Raw genomic sequence first — 7,019 nt, 5'->3', positions numbered from 1 at the left:
ATTGTTATAAATACCATATGCTCACTGTGAAAATACTGCAAGTGGTATATGGCATCAAAGGAAATCACCCATTTCTGGTAAGCCTGGAGGCAGTTTTCTAGACCTGATTTGAATACAAAAGTGTGTAACCCTGATTAACCTTAGATAGGCACAAAGCTGTGCTGGGATAGTTGAAATCACTATAATGTCTCCAGGCCGCGCTGGACATATAACCATACCAACAAAAAGCCACTGGGCCCCTGTTATCCCACCCCACCCCTAGACAGACAAATCTCCACGGTCAACTCCACTCTCACCCATTTTAAGGCCACGGTCCCCTTTATAGCTTACTGGCTCCTTACAAAGTCCTTGTCCCTCTCTGGGGGAAGAGCATTAACAGGCTAATTGAGCCGGTTGAGCTTTAGTGGTGTAAGTCAGTAACTGAATCAACAGTTTCAAAAAACATTAAAAATCTTACAGTCAAACATATTCACATAATAGTTTTTCTCCATTCACAACATTTCTTCTGGGCTAAAACAGTAACTACATATGCTTCCTTTATCTGGTGACTTGGCAACACCAACCATTCTGAATGTTGCTGAGAACCAAGGGCAAATGGGAACGAAACACTCTGGTTGGTCAACATGGCTGTAATAAAGTTCACTCAACAAGAAAGACTAAGTTTTTATAAGCTCTGTATATTATTGTAAAAAAAAATTAAACAAATTTAATTAAAATATTTTAAAACTCCCAGGGGGAAAAAAAAAAAAGGAAGACTAAGTTTGATTCAACTTGACTGGGCACAGGTTTTAAAATCTGGACCTCAGTTTCCTCATCTGGCACTTGGAGGATCTTTGAGCCCTGGGGCTGGGTGCTATAGGTCCAAAAGCACCAATGTTCTCTGGCATGTACACAGAGACCGATTGCCACTAGTGGGAAAAACTTCCCTGGAGCAACAGAGAAGAAGACATGACACAAAGAGAAGGACTTGGGTCCTGTGCTTGTGACAGTCTTAGAAGCTGTGAAAGTGGCTGTGGCGAATAACTTTAAGAGAAGTGAAAGGTGAGGAGAAAGGGAGAGAAGACACTGGCTCCAGGTAATCCACCTTTGTACCTGTCCTTTGGAAAGCAACCAATGCCAATCAAAGCCATTTTATCATGGCTCATCCCTGCCCCTCAAGATAGCTCCCTCCAGGCCACCAGACACCTGAAGGTTTTCATCAGGACACAAAGCCCTTAATACAGAATTTCAGATGAAAAGTAAAAAATTCTAACCTCGGAGTTAACAACTTGGTGTGACCAAGTGAAAGTGTAAATGTTAACCTAAAGGGATTGGAATGCAAGGAAATGCCTGAGGGGGGACCCCAGGGCCTTGAAAGGGAGGAAAATGCAAAGGCTGGAGGTGGAAAGGTGGGGCTCCTACTTTGTCACTCATTCTTTTAATGGAGTTATTCTATTATGTATCTCTCACTCTTCCACTCTGAGGAGGATGCTGGGAAAATAAGATAAATTCGTGTCCTTACTGCCGAATTTCCTATGCACAGCCCTGTACAGTAGGTGTTATTCCGGTTTTTTGAGAGCCAGACACAGGCCTAAGTACTTTATGTACCTGTTTCATTTAGTCCTCATGTTAACCCTGTGAGGTGGGTGGTATAATTCCCATTTTACAGTTGAAGAAACTGAAGTTTCTTCTATCTGTTCAAGGTCATAGGTCTCCCCACAGGACAGTAAACCAGAGTCTGTCTGACTCCTGCATCAATCAGCCGGAGGGGCCGGAATTTGTCTCTGAGCTTTCCAAGCTTCTATATATCCCATTATATGTGAAAGCGCAGGGTCTTCCATATTTTGGAATAGGGATATTAGGAGTCCTGAAAGAGCCTGAGGAATTCTGCACTACATAATTATCCCTCCATTTAGTTTTATCTGTTAGAAAAGGAGGAGGAGAAGGGGATGGGGGGAGAAGGAGAGAAAGGGGAAGAGGAAGGGGACAGGGAAAGGGAAAGGGAAGGCGAAGGAGAAGGTGAAGGAGAAAGAGAAGGAAGAGAAGGAGAAGAAGAAAAAGAAGAAGAGGAAAATACTGTAATTGCCAGACTCCTAGAGGATGGCCCAAACCACAGCTGCCCGGTTCCAAAATGGCCACGCCGCGTTTTCCTACTGTTGGAGCAATTACGTAGTGACAGAAGGGCCATCACCAGGTGGGTGCTCCCAGGGACTGGGTCTGGTGCCACAATCGCCGCTTGGGTCTTCCTTCTGAGCTATGGTCCAAGCTGGACTAAAGCAGAGAAAGGAGGCGGACAGCGGAGGAAAGCAGGTAACCAAGGGCAGTGAGTCTGAAGCGGAAAGGGCTAGAAAGGATTCGTCTCTGGAACCGGCCATCACAGCCCCTATCTCAGGCTCCTCGCTTTTGCCTATCTGTAGTCACCGCCTTGTTCTCCGCGCCCAAAGGCTCTTCTCAACCAATTCTCGGTGGGGAGGCCGTGGACGTCACCCGTTGCGGGGTAGATTAGAAGCGCCTCCTGGGCCTTCAGCCGCAACATCCTGCGGGGATGTTGGCCAAAAGTGAAGGTGCCAGGGAAATGGAAAGCAGGCTAGGAAGAACGGGGAAAAGACGGGAAAGGAAAACTTATACTCTTGGACCGTCCTATAGCTAGGAAAAATCCTTAGAGTTAGCTCGCCTAATATCCGTTCCATGTTGGCTGGGACGTCCAAGACAGGGGAACTCGCTGCTGCAGGCCGGGTGGACAGATCTGATGGAGAGAAGGGTCTTCTTTGTATTGCACCGAAATCGGCCTTCGAGGACTCGCAGCTAACTGCTCTACCCTACGAGGACCTACGGAGTAGCTCGATGCCTCTGCCACAGGGCAGCCCCTAACCTTTTGGCCAGAATCAGCAGAAATGCATTCCCATTTCTGGAAGAAGGAAAAAAGCCTAAGTACCTGACTCACTCGATTCATAGAGAATGATTTTCTTTGTGAAAGATAAAAATATTGGTAAATTTTAGGATAATAAAAAGGAAAAATGGAAAAAAATTACAGAAAAAAATTTAAACCCTTGGCAGACCATCACTGGCTTTATGCTGTCCATATTTTTTCTAGTTTTCTGTGTTGTGTGTCACTTACATAAATACACCAGCGAGAAGGGGCAACCTCTGGCTTTCCTACATCACACCTGCTCACTGCTGTAAGCACTCACTGGCTGGGGCGCTGCCTCTGACTGGTGAAGAACCGTGTCCTGTTTCTCCTGCCAATCTATGAAACATCTGACTAAATGGGTGTAAATTAGAACAGTTTTTCCGTCTATCAATCATTGAATCTCCATGGACTATCCAGACAAATTTAAACACATAAATACTATGAAAATAGGGCCACAGAAGTAGAAAAGAAAATGGCCGATTCCTCTTGATAGTCATGTCATTAAAGGAAGTTCCAGAAGAAAAATCACTGTGTGGCTAACGGCAGCATTTCCTGAGTGGTCACTGTGTACCATTCACACTCCACACAGACTCATGCATGTAATTCTCACCCAGGCCTCCCGAGAGGCGTGTTATTACTCCCCCACGTGCAGAGGAGAAAGTTGAGGCACAGTGTGTTGAGGGGAGCAGTGTAGTCATTGCAAGTGCCAACCCTGAGGCTAGAAAGCCTGGCTTCCCATCCTAGCTCCGTCGCTGCCTAGTGGTGTGACCTTGAGCAAGTGACTTTGTATAAAGTGTACAACTTTGTACAGGGCAGTTCATCAATATTTATTGACGGCAGAGTGAACTTCATGGGCGTGTGGCCCCATTCTTACTTAGAAGGGGGCACTGTGTTTGAGTTTTTATGCTCTTTGTCACCATCTTGAAATTCTTAATAATTTTATCTTTCAATTTTTGTTCTGTAAGTGAAATGCAATGGTATGATAGAACATGTGCTGGGGTTTGGGGCCTGGGCTGAAGCTCCGTCTTGTCTCTTACACCTCTCAGCCTCTCCAGGACTGGTTTTTGGCTGCCCTCCCCCCAGGAATCATTGCCACCCTCTGTGCTGCCCCCCTCCCAGGAGGGACCTGGATACAGGGAAGGGGACAGGATGGGTCAGGCATGCACACCTGTCTTGCCAAGTTGAAGGGCAGGACCCCAGGCACTTGTGAAGGGCTGCATTTTCTCCCAAAGTGTCACTGTGCTTGAAAAGTGAAACATTAAAAGCAAAACCAAAAAAGTCACCATTACATTTAGAAAGTGAAACTGCAAAGGAAAAGAAAGGAAGAAAAAAGAAAGAAAGAAAAAGATAGTGAAACTGCAGAAGACAGGAAAAGGCTTTTCTTCTGCATTTTGCACAAGGGCTCCTATAGTTTCATTTTGTCCTGGGCCCCTCAAATTATGTAGCTGGCCCTAGTAGACTGATATTCATTGCCAAATTCTCTGTAAAAGCAAAAAGGCTGAAAATGGTGGGCTGACACTCATTGACTTGTACCCTCAGGTAACACATAACTAGAACATAGCTGCAATAAAACTGGAAGATAACTCTCATGAAGGCAAGAACTTTGTTTCTGTCTTGCTGAAAGTTTTGTAATCGAGGTCTAAAATAGAGCTTGACACATGACATTTGCTGTTAAATATTTATTAATGTAAATTAATTGAATACATTTTTATTTCAACCTAGTAAAATAGATATTTTAAAAATTAAAACAACCTAAATATCCTGGGAAACTAAGTAAGCATGATACATTCATGCAATAAGATATTGTGTAGCTGTATAAAATCACAAGTATGTTCTTTGGGCGCTGATATGGAAAGATGTCCAACATCTTTCCTACTATTTTTTTTAAACAAAAAGGAGGGGTGTACTGTTATTAGCCCTCACTTGCGGTGACTTTCTCCTGGAGCTCCCTATTGTGACACATATGTGGAAGGACTCAGAGAAAACCTAAATTGGCTCCAGGTGGCTAAGAGGGAGATTTTCAAAGCATGTTATTTTATACCTTTTGGATTTTGAAACAGAAGCAAATGTACAAACAAATAAATAAGAATCCTTTTTTAAAGTACAAGAGAGCTATATTATGTATTAATGTGGAATTATACATTGTTACATAAACAACAAAAGAAGCAGAAAAGTGTTTCCATTATTTGTGTACGATACATGTTTTACAGATTATATGGGAAAGCTTTGCAGTGCTGTTATTGGGTGACTACCACTCATTGAGTGTTTAGTTTCACACATGGACAGCATGCTAACTAATATACACTTTCATTATGTTTCGTGTGTCATTTTGCATACATGACTGTATCAGACATGGTCAGAGATGCAGATTAAACGAAATTCCTGAGGCATGCGATGAACACAAGAAACAACCTGAAAATACTTGCAAGATCCTGTAAGATGTGCTGCACAAAATCAATTAAAGTAACTTTTACCTGCTGGAGGAAGTGATCGGATCTGATCATACAGGTGGCGGTTTCTCCTCAGACCATCTACATACATTGTTAAGGTCTAGAATCGACCACCCTCAATTGGAGAGAGGACACACGCGATAACGCAAGTCACACAGCGAGGTTTATTTCCAGCTAGCTGGGGTCCGAGTATCTGCCCGACGCAGCGGGTTTCAACAAGGACCCCGAGCATCAAAGCCAAGGGTTTATATAGCATCTTTAAAGCATCCAGTAATTTTCCATAGCTTCAAAGAGTATACATATCATGGGCTTGTACCACATCCTGGGGGTTTGACAAGATAAGCTAGCTTGTACCCCACCCAGTCGGCAGTTAACAAGATAAGCTCTTTTCAAACAGGACATCTGGTCCACACCCTGTTAAGGTCGTCCAGAAAATGGCTTCCTTTCTTATGCTAACCTACTCTTACAACATCACTCTCTATGCCAGCAAAAAATGGATGCTCCCACTCCTCAGATTTCGGGAAATGACTCTGATTTTGCCGGTGGCTGCTCTCCCTCTCCTTGTTTACATTAATGCCCAAAGATCAGTCATCCAAAGGACTGTTTGCCCCACTTCCAGGAACCCACTCCCTTCCCAGAGATCTGAGACTTGGGGGCATGGGGGTGAGTGAGGTGAGCTCTTCAAACTGAGTAGTGTAGTCATTACAAGTGCCGGTTCTGAGAGTAGAAAGCCTCGCTTCAGATCCCAGTTCCACCACCCCCGGTGGTGTGGCCTTCAGCAAGTGACTTAGCTTCTTTTGTGCCTCAATTTCCTCATCTGTATAATAAGACTGATAGTAGTTCAACATTCGTTTTACTGTTGTGAGGGTTAAATGAGTTAATAAATGTAAAATGCTTAGAACAGTGGCACATAGAAGCATTCAGTCAAGGAGTTTTGGTGTTTGTTTGTTTGTTTGTTTTCAGAGATGCTGTGATTTCCCCAAGGTGGCTTTGATTGTCTATCTCCTGACTCTCTTTCCCCCAACTCTTCACCCCACTCTGATCTTTCATCCAGCTTTTGACAATCGGATGGTGCTGGACAATTCAAGCACCTATGACTCGAAACACTGCCCAGGAAAGCATCTTGTGCATAACCCTCCTACCTGAACCTGAACACGCACCATGGAGAAAGAACATTGCAGGACATTGTAGGTTCTGGAAGGAGAGAATCCCCACTTCAGAGGAAGTCAGGAATGCACAGACACTCCTCTTCCCACCTGATTCATGCCTCCCCGCCTTGACTTTCACCCTCACAGCTCCAGAGTATCCGCCCTGCTTGTGCCCAAATTCCAGATGCTTTTCAGGGAGGAAAAACAAGCAACTCCCAGACTCAGCTGATCAGAGTCTGTCCTTCTAGCCCCTGGTCCTCATCTCAGACAAAAACAGGAAATGTATGTCCCAGTCATGTTCCTAGCCTTTGAATGGTGCTGCCCAATGCAACATTTTTTTGTGTGTTGATGGAAACGGTCTATATTTGTGCTGTATGATCTGGTAGCCACATTGTGCTACTGAGCATTTGAAACATGGCTAGTGCAGTCAAGGGACTGAATTTTCAATTTAATTTAATTTAATTTTAATGGCCACTGTGGCTAGTGGTCACTATATTAGATAACATGGTTTAAATCGTCTGTCTGACCCTT

This window comes from Rhinolophus hipposideros (assembly GCF_964194185.1).
Source record: "Rhinolophus hipposideros genome assembly, chromosome: 3".
NCBI classification, from domain to species: domain Eukaryota; kingdom Metazoa; phylum Chordata; class Mammalia; order Chiroptera; family Rhinolophidae; genus Rhinolophus; species Rhinolophus hipposideros.
The sequence above is the reverse complement of the archived record's forward strand: the minus strand, read 5'-3'. Positions refer to the sequence as shown.